At 37.4% G+C, this 18,632-nt stretch overlaps 1 pseudogene; it reads right to left on the bottom strand.

Annotated features, from left to right (window-relative positions):
• Positions 1-1,057: 1,057 nt before the first annotated feature.
• LOC107741277 (acetyl-CoA carboxylase 2-like) overlaps positions 1,058-18,632 on the bottom strand; it is a 24,252-nt pseudogene continuing 6,677 nt past the window's right edge.

An 18,632-nucleotide genomic window follows, 5' to 3' on the forward strand; every position in this document is an offset into this window, starting at 1 on the left:
TTTTGGGTGTTGCCAAGCTTTTTTCTGTACCATAAAATGAACTTTTCTTTTCATTTTGTCCATGTAACTGTTAAGCCTTGTAACTGTAGTTGTGTGTCTTTTGTTGTACTGTGATAGACACTCCATCTGCTCTTTAATGTTTGTTTATTATTTATATTTATGAATAGAGCTGAAATGGTGACATTAATCATTTTTTATTGTACATATCGAAATATTTCAAATGCAAGCAATAAAATTTCGCATTCAGATTGAAATATGTATTCATTTAATTTGTTTTTAATTCTTAATGACTTAATTTTCAGCTGCATATACATGACAAACATACAGTACGCATTGCAGGGTGGCATTTAATTGATGTAATATTAGTGATATTACATATATTAAACGCCACCTTACAAATAGTGTGGCTAGAATAATATGTTAAAAACAAAGCAAATACTGTATATACACAACTGAACAAAATGTTGACCCATCTGTATTTCTAAGATTAAGATAATTATGAATTGGTAAAATGACCACAACTCCACCAAGATGAAAATTTACATTATTTAATGCATAATTATGAATTTCATTTTAAAACATCCTGATAAACAGTCAATAAAGTCAGGCACTTAGACTAGCGCTTCGGCTCTAGTATTAATCTGATTACAGTACAAGTTCTAAAAACACAAAATCGATTAAAGGCATTACATCTGATCAAGAAGTCTTCTTTAGTCAGAATTAACTGTTGAGTACAGTACAGCACCAGTAGGTACACACATTTATCCATTCATAGAACCAGCACATACTGTATGGCTGTATTCATATGAACAGAAGAATTACCTGCAGTCATGTGAAATAAACTATACAAACAACCGAAATTCAAGCCATTAAAATATACAGTTGCCCTGATATTGATAACACTTTTATAACAACTTTCATTATTATGTAATATAGTTAACACTAAGCAGATTAGTTAATGTACATTCAATATGAACAGATAAACGAATCAAAGTTTCATGACAAATTGATTGTACATTAACAATTCTCTAAGCATTACAGTAGCCTATATATTGCAATGCAATGTTTGTTCATAACTACTGTATGTTATCAGAAATGAACGTTATTATCAAGAATTACCCTGATATCTACATAGTGATTATTTAGGTGGAATACTGTTACTTCACTCTAATAATAGAGATTTAATAGTTCGTTCTGCTTAATTAATGTTGCATATATTCTTGAGGAAGTGCTACACAGCATGAATGTGCTCTCCAAACATCGGTGATTCCCTAAAATCATCTAATATTCAGTCTTGTCCTCTTATTGTACATTCATCAGTCGGTTATCTCCATAAAAAGGACACAAAGGCACAAATGTGAACAGATAAACACTATATACTGGTTTCCCTCTCTTGAGAGTGAGTTTAAGGAAATGCTCTGGTGCTCATGTGAACACGGTCACTGTGATTCAAACCAACAGTAACTGCACTAAGATGAACAGGTGGACTATAGGATTGCTGAGATTTAAAATTGTGCGTTTAAGGCTACTGACCAATGTGTTGATCCAAAGAACCGACCAAAGCGGTCATTTTTTTCTTTTCGTTTTTTTTTATATTGTTTTAAAGTTTTAAAGCACTATTATTAAATAATACCACCGAATATCATCTCTCTGTGTACGTTTATTTAAATGGCACGGATGTGATCAGCTGGTGGTAGAGTTGTCCAGGTGGCCAGCAGGTGGCAGACTTTGGCTCTCTGTGAGAGAGTGATGTTCTGTGCCATGTGGATGATGCAGTCTATGCCTCTATGGTCACTTCTGGGTTGGCTTGGACCAAGCTAAACATATAATGCAGGACAAGTCCATGAGAAAATGACTTTATGGATACATAAGTCTCCTGTTTTAAAAAAGGTTTTGCTTATACAACTAATGACTGTTTGCTGTTTGTTGGTCATTTTGCTTGTGGTAAATTTGACCAAGTTCAACTGAGAATCATATTAGAATCAATCTCAAAACAGATTTGAGAAATGGAAAACTGGGAATGGTGTTGGATGCAAAGCTTTGGCTTTTTTTTTTGTTTTTTTGTTTTTTGTTCACCAAATTAAAAAAAATGAAGTGCACTACTGCTCAGACGTTTGGGGTAATTTCGGGATTTAAAAAACATTTTTTATTCTTTTATTCTGCAGTGACACATTAAATTGATCAAAAGTGACATTGTTATAAAAACTATTACATTTGAAATAAATGCGGTTAAACTTCCTGTTCATCAAAGAATCCTAAAAATGTTTCACAATTTATCACAAATAATATGCACCACAACTGTTTGAAACATTGATAATGTGACACTGGAGTAATACAGAAGCTGCTGAAATTCAGCTTTGATTTATTTCATCACAGGAACAAAATACATTTTAAAATGTTAAAAAGCTCTTTTAAATTGTAGTAATATTTTCCAGTATTACTGTGAATTACCTGCGAATGTGTTTGAGAGCATAGTCCCTCTTTAAGCATTTAATGTTCTCTCTGATGACAGAATGTGTTCCATCCTGCTGTGAACAAACAATTACCTTACATGGAATAAATACCAACTTTTTCATTATCAAGTTTGCAGATACTAGTAGTTCAGGTGATGAAGATACAGTTTAAGTTAGAGTTAGCTTAATTTGGTTAAGAGTTAGGAAAGCTTGACTAGACTGTCCACCAGTGTTATTTTAGTACTATTTATTACAGTATTTATTAATATTTTGCATTAACTTTTATTTGTATATTTTCCGTTTTCATATAAATAAAAATTAAAGTTTGATTTTAAAATGTAACAATTTTAGAAATTGTAATACTTAAACTGATTTATTTCTGTTGGTATCCAAGGCAACATATTTATATTTTATTTCAGCTTCACTAGAAACTACTTTTCATAGTTTTCTTTTCTTACAATAACTGTTGTTTTCTTCTTGGCGAATCGTTTCAGACCCTAAGCTTGACGACTGTCTGAACGGAAATCTTCACATTTTTGTTTCCCATTATACATGAATCAAGTTTCCTTACTTTTACAGTCCCTTCTGTCTCCACAAACCAGCGGCATAACATGGACTGTATATGTCCGTTGCTCAGATCTTGGTTGGCCTGCATCTCCCCCTTCATCACCTCCTCCAACAGCAGTCGCCGCAGACGCCAGTAAAAGAATGACCTAGCGTTCTTCCAGTCCAGGATGTCCTGGGAAAATTTTATTAAGTGAAAAAGCATAATGGCCACTCAGATTTAAAACCAGAAGATTTCTCGCATGTGTCTTTGATATGATCCACAGCTATGGAAAAAAAATCTCTTCATAAAAGGTGACATATGGAGCCTTATGTGCCTAAAAATGAGTTTTTCTTATACCGTGATGACACCCTTTTCCTGCATCCTTCCTGGAGTGTCATGAAGGTCCACAAACTGCACCGCCACCTGGTGGTAGATGGGAAGAAGGAACTCCTCTCTAGACTTCAGTTTGGCCTCCAAGTCTTTACACTCCTGGCTTGGTAACTCTGGGTTGCCTACGTGGAGTACAACAGTAAACCATGTGTCACAGGTAAAGATTCCCTGGGCCAGTGAGGAAATTGTGTTCAAGTGAGATTAAAGGTGGGGTAAGCGATTGTTCAAAAACGCTTTAGAAAACTGATTCGGGCCGACTAGCAAAACAAACTTGTAGCCAATCAGCAGTAAGGGGCGTGTCTACTCATGATGTGGAGGAGAGAGCGTTCAGTGCACATGACGGACATTAGCCGAGCCGAGCAACAGAAAGATAGAGATGGCGGATAAAAAACAAAAGAGGAAAACGTCTGCGGAACAAAAGAAGGCTTAAGGCAAGAAGTAGGACCTGTGTAAATATCGGATCAGCTTTCCAGCACTAGAGAGAACTCAAGGAGCGGAAGGCCTGCGATCGGACGCCGAGGTTGCTTTGTTTCTTCTCGATAGGTGAGTAACACTGTGTCTGCGCCGCAACAGCTAAAGTCTGTCTAGTACACTGGACCCGACAAAGCGACCGTTGAAAATCATTTAAAATTTGTGTCAAAACTACAAACGCTACTCTACACTGCTCAAAACTCACGTTTGAATCATCAATGGCAAATCCTTTAAATGAAAACGTACTTACAGACTGTGAGTCAGAACTGCCAGCAATGTTGTCTACTCTTCCAGGATCAGGTAGATGTTAGGTCTCACCATGCTTATGGTGATGATTTCCTTATAAGCCTGTGAAGTTTCTCCAGCTATGGTGCCAGAACCCCTCAGATTCTCCACTCCAAGACCGTCTTCCTTCCCGATGATGTCTGTGATGATATACCTGACACATTATTTGAACACATAAGAGCTGAAGAGAGAGGTGTTTGGGTATAGGTCTTTCTGTGCATGCTAAAACCAGTAGGCTTACCTGGACTCGCCTCCCTCCTCTACATGGTGACAGTGGACAGAATTAGAGGAACTGATGAGAGTGTAGTCCTGAGGCGTCAGATATAGGTACTTAAAACCCTGCAGGGGCAAAGCAGAATAATGGACTTGAACAAAAGTTGGAAAATCAAAGCAGAAATGCATCAAACATGATTTGTAAAATGAAAACCCAAGAGTCATTCAGAAGTGGTTTGATTTTGCACTGCAAAGGTGCAACAACATTAGTGATATTACAGGAAAATTTACACAAAACTGCCCATCTTGCATATTCCTACTGGAAAAACTCAATTTGACTGCGCATTAACCCTTTAGGAGCATTCAGTCACCTTATAAGGGTCATCTGGGTCGATCCAAGTCACCTGAAACATGTGGCGGATCTCCTCCGCCAGGCCAATTCGAGCTCCACTATTGGCTGCAATGTAGATGCATGGAATCCCTTCTTCTCTGGCCAGCTCAGAAGCCCGGAAAAAAAGCTGATCCTCCTGGGGCCCAAATGATCCAATCATATGGGTAATATCATTACAGATCACAATGATATCTCTGCCCTCTGGGTACTCTGGAGTCTTCATTTTCATACGGAAAGCCACCATGCCAATCTGGAAAGGGACGACATACAAACAAATGACTTGCATACAGCTAATCCATTTACTTCATTGTTGAGAAAAGTTATTTACATTTACAATCTTTTCTTTACAGGGTAAATATGGAAATGTAAACCAGTTCCATAAGTCTGACTGATGAACAGTGTTCCTCTATGATCCATAGAGAATTAGTAGTGTACACACTGCCTAAGATAAAATCCCTGAAGGAATATGTTGTGAATTCACTGATGCACCTCATTGTCTCCTGGTAGCCTGTTCATCTGCACAAGTCTCTCCTGAGAATCCAGGACCAGTTCATTACACATCAACACGTCTTTAGGGTAGCTGTCTCCTGGTCCCCAAAGCTTAAACAAAGCCTGACAACAGAAAAAAAAGATAATAGGCTAATGTCAATCCAACAAAACACCCCAAGAACAAGACCGCCACAATCAGAGTGAGAACAGGTTTAATCTTAACGGAATCACCTCACCTGTCTGAACATCTCAGGGAAGTCATAGACGTATGTAGTGCCAAGGGTCTGAGCCTGGAAGTGTTTGGCCTGCAGTAAATCTTTGGTGACATATGGTGTGTTGATTAGCATGCTGTGCAGTGGACCTTGTTTGTCTCCATATGACTGGAACATTATCTGCAGAACATGAATACATGTAAGTAAATATTTTTCAAAATCCTTAACCCTCATTCGATAAATTATGAAAAACTGGAAAAGTCATGGGATCTTCAGATACTGTTGTGGACAATGGGTGGCTTTGGAGTTAGTAAGGTTGTTGTACTGTTACAAAAGCAATACTTATAAGGCAATCTACTTAAATAAAATCTGTAGTATATGACTGCTAGTCTGTCTAGAATTGTTCAAAATCAAAGTATCATCTGGCGGACATACAGTTTAGGTAAATTATTGGTTTACAGTAATGCCAGTACAGCTTCTATCTACTTGAATGGGGGAAATACTGAAACCCTCAAGATTATATCCAAATAACATATTTCAGATCAGGAATAAAGTCTGACAACAACTGCAAGCATCAAAAATTGTGACTTCTTTGCTATTTTTTAAGATGGTCCAGCTAATGCAACAGTCAGTAGTGAATCAGGTTCAGTTGGCAAGAGGAAATGCAAATGCACTTTAGAGCACAGACAAAAATAGAGATGAAAGCACATATATGACTTTGAATTAGCCATTGCTTGTGCAAGCTGCCATATAACCACACTCATGACCCTGTGTTGTGGCTTAGCAGTCTTGCAATCTCTAAAAAATAAACAGTTTTGATGTTGGTGGGAAGAAAACTGTCAGCTGAAGAAATGGTACTGAGTACAAAGCTCAGTAGTCAAAGATGTATGTAGCAGCTGCTGTTGTGTCTGAGCTGATGTACAACTTTGCTCTTAGCCTTTGAATGTTCTGTACTTGTGCAGTGACTCTCAAAAAACTGGGTCAGATATCAGTCTATGATATCTCTGAAATATGCAATTTAAAATTGGAAAAGTAATTCCATCACACATTTACTCCTCCTTGACTACTTTGTGTTATGCAAATGTTTCATTTGGTATAATCATAATCTGGTAAATGTAGGCTGTACCTGTCCAGTGGAGGGGTCAGTGACCTCCTTGTATAGGCTGATGTCTAAATAGTAGCCAGACTCATTGGTGAGAAAGAGGCGGATGGGAATGACATCTCCACTGGTGGTGAGGCGGATGTTGATCTTCAGCTCAGCCTGGAGAACGCGCAACTTCCACAAACGAATACCGTACCGCATCACCATTGAGCGGACAGACTCTTCTATCTGCAGGAAAGAAGACAGAACGTAGCTGAGCAATATAGCTCAGGAACACTTGCAGTAGCTATGATTAATACATTTAAGGGTTAAAAGAAAAAAAGTTTCATGTTTTTGAATCTAACCTTTGAGGGGTCCATAATAACAGTGGGTACAAAATTTAGGAAGATGCGATTGCAGTCAGTACGAGTGGATATGTTACTGAAGGCCACCTCAAGCTCATCCATCGCCTCCAGCAACAGCCTCTCTCCCTCATTCCTACAGAGAGAGTGAAAAGAACTAAAAAGCTTTTTATAAAATATAGGCCATATATAAAAATACCTTACAAATACCCATCAACAACCTACATGTCATATTTTCATATTTTGCTATTATATGAAATAAGAACTTTGCAGTATTAACATTTTATTGTCACTTACTTTCTATTGCCAATTCTGAAACAAGTGGAACTTGGAAGCAATTTGAGACATAATATACTGTACATCAATATACAGTGGTGTGAAAAAGTTTTTGCCCCCTTCCTGTTTTTTTAATTGTTTGCATATTTGTCACAATTAAACGATTCAGATCATCAAACAAATTTTAATATTACACAAAGATAACCTGAGTAAATACAAACTGCAGTTTTGAAATTATGATTTCATTTATTAAGGGAAAAAAGCTGTCCAAACCTGCCTGGCACTACGTGAAAAAGTAATTGCCCCCTAAATCTAATAACTGGTTGTGCCACCCTTTGCAGCAACAACTGCAATCAAGCGTTTGCGATAAATGGAAAACCTTTTCACGGCACTGTATATACTAGCGTTAAAAGGTTTGGGATCAGTAAGATTTTTTTTTTTAAAGAAATTAATACTTTTATTCCGCAAGAATGCATTAAATTCATCAAAAGTGACAATCAAGACTTTTACATTGTTACAAAAATATTCTGTTTCAAATAAATTCTGTTCTTTTAATTTTTTTTTTTTTAATTTTCAACAAAGAACAATGAATCACAGTTTTCACAAAAAATATATCAATACAACGCCGATAATAATAAATGATCTTCAGCACCTAATCAGCATATCAGAATGGTTTCTTTAGGATTGTGTGACACTCAAGACTGGAATAATGGCTGATGAAACTCAAAAACATTTAAAAAAAATTTTTTTTCATTTCATTTCTTACAAATCTAATCCAAACTTTTCAATACTAGTGTACTATAAACAAGAATAATGTTGCACAAGTCTGTGTAAAAATTCTGTGCAGTATAGTAAATTATTTTATGATTTATGCCAAGGGTCATTCAAGTGTGCATTTATGATGGTGTCCAGTTAGACCAATGTAACCACAAGACTTGACCCAACTATTCACACTGACAGGAAAAAAAGACTGAAAAATGCACAAGTTGCTTGGCATAAAATTGTGGAATGGTAACAATTAACAAGTATTCTTAAAGGTTTTAAATATACTGCAGCTTCATTCCTATTAAATATAATACAGGATTTCAAACTGTCTAATAGTAACATCAGTTACCTTTGTGATGAGGTCAGAGTGCCGAATGATAGCTCTGATAAAGAAGCGATAATCTGTGACCTCTGCACCCTCCTCCACACGAGCAGCACCCAAGTACAGTTGCATCCTGTGATGGGCGCAGGGAACGGCCGTCAGATCAAAGTTACGCATGCGATTCAGCTCAAGCTGGAAGGTCAGAGCAGGCTCCAGGTTACGGTAGATTCTGTCTTCATGGAACTAAAGAGAAAAAGAAGGACAATGTTCAGTTGTTACTCTATAATGTACATTTCTAAATGATCAAATCAACACATGCATCACTCACTTCATCTCTGGCCCTGAACGTGAAGTACTTCGGGAACTCCCGCTGACGGGGAAGATTTATTATTTTAGCATTTATCATTTGAAACTTTTTTGATTGACACTATATTTTGGCAATGGCAGTCATTTGTGTATCTGAGCATTCACCTTTGTGCAACTAAAAATGTGATTCTTCTGATTCCATACTCATAGAGCAGAGTTTTCTGAAATTAGGCACAAAGAGAGTCAAGTCATGGAGCAGCACACACAGCTGAAAGGACAAGACTTTAAAATGCTTACTTAGAGTGAGCAAAGACAGTGAAAGCTTTGACTAAAGCATCATCATCTTCAGTGTCTGCTTGTTTGATTGACACATTTATGATGTGTATGGGGTTTTCCTTCATGTTCTGAAACAGAGACAGACCATTAACTAATATTGTGTTTAATAGAAAAATGAAAATCATATGGGTTTGAAATTACATGAGGCCGAGTAAATAATGCATTTTTTTTGAGTGAGATATTAATGTTTGTTACTTCTCCTAACTCTGACCTTACAGCTCTCCCCATCACAGAAGGTGGAACAGCCATCAGAGAACAGAGAACTCTCACAGAGCGGATCCGCAAAGCGGCAGATAACTTCATCAAAACACCTACAATACAATCAAACCATTTTGTTAACCATTTAATCAAAATCTGTATTTATAAGATAAAAAAAAGTGAAGGCACCTTTTGAAGTGGTCAAAACTACTGAAGGCAACCATGGCTCCCATCCTCTGACAGGGGGGCGACAGTGCCCCCTCCAGGAAGAGCTCACTGCCCTGACGACGCATTGTTTGAAACTCTCCTGAATCATTCACAGGAGCAGACAATCTGAGTGGGGAGAGGATGGTGTGTGTGTGTGTGAGTTTGTGTTTGTGTGTGTGTGTGTGTGTGTGTGTGTGAGTGAGAGTGCAAACAGTCAAAAGAAGGGAATTATGGGTACCAATTATGGACAAAAAGGCTAAACTAATTGCACTGCTTGTGCTGAATGGAAAAAAGCACAAGTTTAAATGCAAAATACTCAGTAATCAGGAATGGATTGGTAAATGCATTCCACAATTTCAGACTGTGTTGACTGGAAGCACATTTAAGGCCGATTTAGGATTGTACAATTACCCAATAAATTGACATTGAAATTATCTGAGCCATTAAATCCAAATAAAACAATTAAAAGGACTACCCTTTAGGGCTACATTTCTTCAAGTTATTAAACAGATGCATCCAGCATGCATTGCTGCAGACATACTATGCACTACTGTACACACAAGGCTGACTGTTTGCAGGGAGGAGCTGTACTCTACCTGTTCAAAGTAGGACTGCTCCCTCTGAAATGAGAGCAGGTGAGTTGTTAGCATGGGATTGTCATCCTCTAACTTTGGATCTCTTTCTATCATGATTATGTTAAAAACAATCTTATTAGGAATATTTCTCTACAAAAAAATATCAAAATAGATTTTAATCATTATTTATCATTAGGTCCATGAAAAATAATTAGCAAATGTAACTGTAAGTGAATAATTTTTTGCATTTTATGAGAAAGCTACAATCCTTCATTTGCCATTTGTATACAGAACACCCCAGTTAACGTGACTCAGTGTGGTTGACCAATCTGCTTTGACTTGAAAAAAAAATGTATTTTAGATTTTTGAAGAACTGTAAATATTTGTATAAAGATGAATATTTTATATTTTGATGCTTTCATGTTTAAAATCGACATGAAAAGGTGTTCACAACCCATTTTACTTCCATAATGTGACATATTTCTGATTATTACATTTTGAGGAAAGACGACAAAACAAAAAGACAAAACTTTTGTCGTTTGATGAATCATTCACAAATGAGACCAGGAATGTTTAGCAAAGTAAACGGGGTCAATTTTAATTTCATGTCTACTTATATATACAAAGAAATAAATGATTCAGTGACTATTTTAAACAATTAAAACATAAAATAATGTATAAAAGTAATTGCAATCTAATCACCTATGTACCTTTTTCTTTCATACTCAAAACAAGTTGATCAATCACTTAAAACACCCCAGCGTGATGGTATGAAATCTGTTTTCCCCTGTGCTCAATACCATCGCCCAGTATAGCTTAGTAAGGGGAACCCAAACCAGGTTTTAGCCCGAAGTGGGAAGTTAGGAGTGTAAGACAGAATCAGTTTTTTGCACTCTGTTATATATTACTTCATTAAAGAGATGCTAATAAAAAGAGCGTATTACATGGATTTGGGCATGGACTGGCTCAATGAGGCGCAAGGCTCTCTTTCAGAGGAGAGATACACAGAAAACAATGTCAAAATAAGAGAATACATGTTACAGAGGATCATACAGAATCATCCAGAATAGAAAATAGTTGTACTATATATTCAGGTTAAATTTTATTGTTATTCTATTACATGAACAGTGTGGTCTGTTAAGCACCACAGCAATGATCTACCATTCATAAAGATTATTCCAAAAAGCTTCTCTACATAAAAAAGTTGGTCACAACAATCCCACTGTGTGTATTTTGAAGTCATGGGAGTACACTGGAGATTTCAGTATCTGGATCGTATTTGTAAGCCCTATTCAGAATATAAAGAATCTACATGTGGTTGCTGCTATACCTGTTGGTGTGGGATAATGGTAACATGAACTGGAAATCCACTGCACATGTTCCGTCCTGAAGCTGATGATGCTGAAGACTGTTCAGCTCATATGCTATATATCCCCTCCGTACGTATACTTGAGGATTTCCCACACAATACATTGGAAAGTCCTGACTGCATACCACTAACATTTAGGAAGAAAAGGTCAGGCTTTACTGACCTCTAAGGCAGTCATGCAAACCACCCGGTTGTTGTGGTAGAAGAAACTGGGCAAGACGTCGAAGATGGAGGTTTCAGACAGGATGAGTTTCTGCAAATGCAGGATTTAGATCATCAAATATATAAAAGTGTTAAAGTGGTAAAGACAAAAGAATTGCTGCTGCTTTACCTTGAGGTTCTCGGGACAGAACTGATGCCCATACATATCAATAGCTGATAAAAAGATGGATTCCACCTGGTTATGTCTGAGTTCATTTGACGGCAAATGAGAAGCGATCAACACCTGAAGAAACATAGAGAGTTGTTATGGTCAGAGTACTGCTTAGTGCATAATGTACCCTATATACTGAATGCTGCCTACTATTTTTTCCCTAAATAATAAGCTTTATTTCTAAACAATAAGCATTTCAAATAAGTATGCTATTTTGTTATCACGACTACACAACATTCCATGTTTTATTTAGAGAGTGACGTTCTATTTTCACAAAAAATAGTTTTTCAATTATGTGTAAAATGTAACTTTTGGTTGTCCAGTCATATAGTAAAAAAAGATATATGTTCCTATACTGGAAATGGAAGGGATACACTACCATTTTGGAAAATATTGTAGGTCATCCTATGTGCATAACACAGTATACACTACCAGTTTTTCAGTAAGATTTTTTAAAATGTTTTTGAAAGAAGGCTCACCCAGGCTGCATTTATTTAATCAAAATACGGTAAAATCGGGAATATTGTGAAATATTAGAATTTAAAATAGCAGTTTACTATTTTCTGAAATTTCAGCAGCCATTACTCCAGTTTTCAGTGTCACATTATCAAAGTCAAAAACACTTGTGCAGCTCAATAGTAGTGACCAGTATAGTGCATATACAGTACAGAAGTCAACATTAACACATAAGTTCTGGAGTTCAGCAGAATTCAAAGATCACAACCCCTGATGTTCATACCTGTCTGGCCCAAAGTGCTACTTTAGAGTTTTCCATTTTACTGAGTTATGTGAGCTCATTTAGAATGACCATGAGCTCATCAGCAAGCGTTGGGTCCCGGCCACAGAGCTGGTCCTGAAAATAAAAATTCAGTTGCATTATAAATTAAATTAGCACAGGATGTATCAATGAAATCAAACTACTGAATTTAGCTACTTAAACATCCTGTTGCTATTTTCATAATGATTGAGGGGAATCTACTTGCAAAGCCACAGCTTAATAAAATAAATAAGCACTGCTAAGCATTTCAGAAAGGATCTTACTATGAGCATGGTGACTAGGACGTTCTTCTTGGAGACCTGAGCATGGGAGAAGATGCACTCCATTACTGGAGTCATGTCAGCCTTATACTGCTCTCTTAGGTTGATGACGCATTTATCATCATGAGCTGTTAAGGGAATGACAGAATTTTATATATAGAAATATATAAAAGAAAGGTAAAACTTCTGAAATTATCTTGTTTGCTCTGCTGTGACAGTAGTATCAAGATTACATTGGGACATTTACCTTGCTGAAATTGCATCTCCACCTGAAGGTACCGTCGCAGCAGATCCAGCACAACTGATTTCATATACCCCCTAATGCCACTTCGGTACCTAAGAATGATGAAAAACAGGTGCATATTGACATTTTCTAGTTAACAGAGATGTCTTTGGTTATCTTAAGCGGAGGTAGGATCTTTTAGGTTATCCGCCTGTGCGAGTCATCAGGCATTTCTCACCTTTGCACCAGTTGCACAATGCTTTGAGTGTTCATGAAGAAAACCTCTCGGTCTGCTTTCCTCTGAAGAGTAGCAGCATGGCTGTCAAGTATATTTGCTATCTGAAAGTGATGGAGGTTTCAGACAGGATGAGTTTCTGCAAATGCAGGATTTAGATCATCAAATATATAAAAGTGTTAAAGTGGTAAAGACAAAAGAATTGCTGCTGCTTTACCTTGAGGTTCTCGGGACAGAACTGATGCCCATACATATCAATAGCTGATAAAAAGATGGATTCCACCTGGTCATGTCTGAGTTCATTTGACGGCAAATGAGAAGCGATCAACACCTGAAGAAACATAGAGAGTTGTTATGGTCAGAGTACTGCTTAGTGCATAATGTACCCTATATACTGAATGCTGCCTACTATTTTTTCCCTAAATAATAAGCTTTATTTCTAAACAATAAGCATTTCAAATAAGTATGCTATTTTGTTATCACGACTACACAACATTCCATGTTTTATTTAGAGAGTGACGTTCTATTTTCACAAAAAATAGTTTTTCAATTATGTGTAAAATGTAACTTTTGGTTGTCCAGTCATATAGTAAAAAAAGATATATGTTCCTATACTGGAAATGGAAGGGATACACTACCATTTTGGAAAATATTGTAGGTCATCCTATGTGCATAACACAGTATACACTACCAGTTTTTCAGTAAGATTTTTTAAAATGTTTTTGAAAGAAGGCTCACCCAGGCTGCATTTATTTAATCAAAATACGGTAAAATCGGGAATATTGTGAAATATTAGAATTTAAAATAGCAGTTTACTATTTTCTGAAATTTCAGCAGCCATTACTCCAGTTTTCAGTGTCACATTATCAAAGTCAAAAACACTTGTGCAGCTCAATAGTAGTGACCAGTATAGTGCATATACAGTACAGAAGTCAACATTAACACATAAGTTCTGGAGTTCAGCAGAATTCAAAGATCACAACCCCTGATGTTCATACCTGTCTGGCCCAAAGTGCTACTTTAGAGTTTTCCATTTTACTGAGTTATGTGAGCTCATTTAGAATGACCATGAGCTCATCAGCAAGCGTTGGGTCCCGGCCACAGAGCTGGTCCTGAAAATAAAAATTCAGTTGCATTATAAATTAAATTAGCACAGGATGTATCAATGAAATCAAACTACTGAATTTAGCTACTTAAACATCCTGTTGCTATTTTCATAATGATTGAGGGGAATCTACTTGCAAAGCCACAGCTTAATAAAATAAATAAGCACTGCTAAGCATTTCAGAAAGGATCTTACTATGAGCATGGTGACTAGGACGTTCTTCTTGGAGACCTGAGCATGGGAGAAGATGCACTCCAGTACTGGAGTCATGTCAGCCTTATACTGCTCTCTTAGGTTGATGACGCATTTATCATAATGAGCTGTCAAGGGAATGACAGAATTTTATATATAGAAATATATAAAAGAAAGGTAAAACTTCTGAAATTATCTTCTGTTTGCTCTGCTGTGACAGTAGTATCAAGATTACATTGGGACATTTACCTTGCTGAAATTGCATCTCCACCTGAAGGTACCGTCGCAGCAGATCCAGCACAACTGATTTCATATACCCCCTAATGCCACTTCGGTACCTCCGAATGATGAAAAACAGGTGCATATTGACATTTTCTAGTTAACAGAGATGTCTTTGGTTATCTTAAGCGGAGGTAGGATCTTTTAGGTTATCCGCCTGTGCGAGTCATCAGGCATTTCTCACCTTTGCACCAGTTGCACAATGCTTTGAGTGTTCATGAAGAAAACCTCTCGGTGATCTTACTATGAGCATGGTGACTAGGACGTTCTTCTTGGAGACCTGAGCATGGGAGAAGATGCACTCCAGTACTGGAGTCATGTCAGCCTTATACTGCTCTCTTAGGTTGATGACGCATTTATCATCATGAGCTGTTAAGGGAATGACAGAATTTTATATATAGAAATATATAAAAGAAAGGTAAAACTTCTGAAATTATCTTGTTTGCTCTGCTGTGACAGTAGTATCAAGATTACATTGGGACATTTACCTTGCTGAAATTGCATCTCCACCTGAAGGTACCGTCGCAGCAGATCCAGCACAACTGATTTCATATACCCCCTAATGCCACTTCGGTACCTAAGAATGATGAAAAACAGGTGCATATTGACATTTTCTAGTTAACAGAGATGTCTTTGGTTATCTTAAGCGGAGGTAGGATCTTTTAGGTTATCCGCCTGTGCGAGTCATCAGGCATTTCTCACCTTTGCACCAGTTGCACAATGCTTTGAGTGTTCATGAAGAAAACCTCTCGGTCTGCTTTCCTCTGAAGAGTAGCAGCATGGCTGTCAAGTATATTTGCTATCTGAAAGTGTTGATTTTTGCCCCCAGAACATACATTTTATACAATATCTTCACAAAGAGAATCTGTCAAGTAATACAAATTGGTACATCAACTAAACTTGTTGATTTCAACTAATTTGATGGTTCCAAAGATTGATAAAGACTTTTGAGTTATACTTGACTATGTAAAACGGTCTATGTTCCAGATAAGTATATTAATTTCGTCACTCACCCTTTGGCTGGGGAACTGACAGAGCATAGAGGTAATGTTACTGGCGTACTGTGCCATGACCTTTCGAATGGCCTTCTCCACAGTAATTGGTATACGCCCTGCCACGCTGGTCATAATCCCTGCAGTTCAAGAAGAGGTAGAGATGGATCCCGAAGTGTCTTCATCAGTGTGTCGAGCCACTTCTTCAGCTGTAACGACATATGGATAGTTAACAGACCGGATTGCACACTGTTTATATGCTGCTTTGAGTCTGATCAGTGCATCAATGTTCTGACTTTCTGACTGAAGTATGGCTCCGGCAGACAGTATCCATCCATGATTTTCACCAGGTTCTCCAGAACATTGTGGAACACTTGGTGAAGCCACTCCACTACAACAGGTAAAGGTTCCTGGGATGGTAATGGCTCTGTATTCGGCTTTACCTGAGGCAGTAGACCAAGAATTAATATTTCTCATCACAGATGGCAGTGTGTCTATAAATTACACCAGTAATAAAGCAAAAAGTGTGGCCCCAAAAAGTATTTGGACACTAAAACATGCATGAATTACATTGGAAAATGCATGAATGCAATAGATTTCTAACCAAATTATACTACATCTTTTCACAGAACTGACATCACTTCATTTTTACTTCTAACCAGATGATTTCAATGTGATTTTTGGAAGATGTAAGTCAGTTCCTCACAAGAATAGTTCACCTTTTACATTAATTATGAACATTATCCACTGAATAAACATCTGACAACCAGAAGGTGTCAAAATACTCTTCATTTTGAACAGTATATTTTATATTCACTCTTAGAAATAAAGCTACAACAGCTGTCACTGGGGCGGTACCTTTTCAAAAGGTACACTTTTGTACCCATTAGGTTCTAATATGTACCTTTAAGGTACCAAAATGGACCCTTTAGGTACAAATATGTACCTTTTGAAAAGGTACCACCCCAGTGACAGCTGTTGTACCTTTATTTCAGAGAGAATTGTATATAGCTTGAAAAGTACGCTAGAGCTATTTTTCTTTGCAATAATTGTCACTTAACAACTAATTATTAATTATAACAATAAACAATAATTGCCACATTTTGTTACATACAGCAATCACATTCATACAGTACATTTTTAAGTGTAGTCAAACGGTCCCAATACATCTTTGGGCCAACCAGCTAAATGGAACTACAAAATTTTCAACATTTGCCCAACACTCTAACTAAACCGTTCAGTAAGTGGATTTTATCATGTGCTTCATCTTGGGAGCAGAAATTATAGCTGAATCACCGGATGAATACAGCTGGGGTCATCCAGGTCCATTCGGGCCACTACACACCCAGGCTCTAATACTGTTCCTGATCTTTTTAAAAAGTGAATGCAACCGGAATGCTGGACATGCAGGGTCATCACCATCTTCATAACCTGTAAAAAGACAGCAAAATTAATAAACCACTCTAATAAGTAATTTAAAACTGTTCCCAACATCTCTGTCAGTGCCACATATGGTCATATACAGTATATGAAAAAGTGCATTCTATAAAGAGAAACTGCCACCTAGAAATATAAAATGCTTTGCCTCATCTTTACCTCAATTTCTGCATAAGGCTGGGTAGCCAGAACATGAGAACCGTCAGCGACTACATACTGCAACAGCTTGCCAGCAGAGGGCGACCTGAGCACCGTAGGGTCTCGCTCCTTCTCAAACACACACGTTTTGTTGCCCACTGTGATGCGGTAGCTATACATCATATGACAAAAGACCAAATAAACATCAGCTGATACACAAGAAAGTACACTTTGGTATCCAGTACAAAACCTCTTCTCTTCTTCTCTAACCTGTCAATCTCCTCTTTCATGTAGGTTGTGTAGCTGCTGCCACCATAGGAAAGAAGTAGACCGCCATCACTGAGTCTATGGACATCAACTTCAATATCTGAATCATTCATTATGATAATATACGTGGTGGGCAACTGGCGGGCCACCTGTACCGCAGACACAAACAAATAGATTCATGTCGGTTAATCGTAAATTAAAAGATGGTCAAAGGGATTTCAGTGTTTTTTGTTACCTGTAGGCAGTATATGACTCCATCATAGATCAGATCAACACTGACTTTGTTGAAAAGACTAGCAGCAGGCAACACCTGACCCCTGAAACATCCAGAAATGCATTAAAACACAGAATGCTGTACAATTATATTGGTTTCTTTGGGTTTTTAATGCCTTATATGCTGGAGTGCCCGAGTAGTGGAAATACCTCTCCAGTGAATGCAGGAAGTCAGACATGCTCTCTCTAAAACTTCCATCAGCAACTTGTAGAGCACCACATACCACACCTAACATGGTGTCTGGCCTTTCCACCTAAAAGAAACACAAAATAAAAAACATAAAACAAATGTCACTTTACTTTAAATGGCTTCAAAGTTTATTTTACATGAGAGGAAAGTAGAGCCTCTACTTAGAAGGAAGTAGAAGTATCAGTTCCTATAGAGGAAAGAGAGTCTTGATCTGGAACAGTTCTCTTCCCAGGTTTGGGTCTTACCTGCACTTTCTCTGCAATAAGGTGATCCAGCCAGCCAGTATCGATGTCATTGTTCCTAAAACTCTCCGTCTCCAGTAGCTTAATGAGGTACTCCACCGTGGAGCACTCAGGGCTCCAAACTGTGACTAAAACGGTCGCAATTGCGCCCAAAAATATTAAATTGCGAGTGAAGTTTTTGCTGAGGTCGCCACTGGCGACTATATATATTTACACGTTATGATTTTAAAAAAAAATCATGATTGTTTTGTGGTCACATCTTCTATGTTCACGTATTAAAGAGGTCATATGATGCGATTTCAACTTTTCCTTTCTCTTTGGAGTGTTACAAGCTCTTGGTGCATAAAGAAGATCTGTAAAGTTGCAAAGACTAAAGTCTCAAATCCAAAGAGATATTCTT

This window comes from Sinocyclocheilus rhinocerous, unplaced genomic scaffold (genome assembly GCF_001515625.1).
Source record: "Sinocyclocheilus rhinocerous isolate Xijiao unplaced genomic scaffold, SAMN03320098_v1.1 scaffold615, whole genome shotgun sequence".
Taxonomy (NCBI): Eukaryota; Metazoa; Chordata; class Actinopteri; order Cypriniformes; family Cyprinidae; genus Sinocyclocheilus; species Sinocyclocheilus rhinocerous.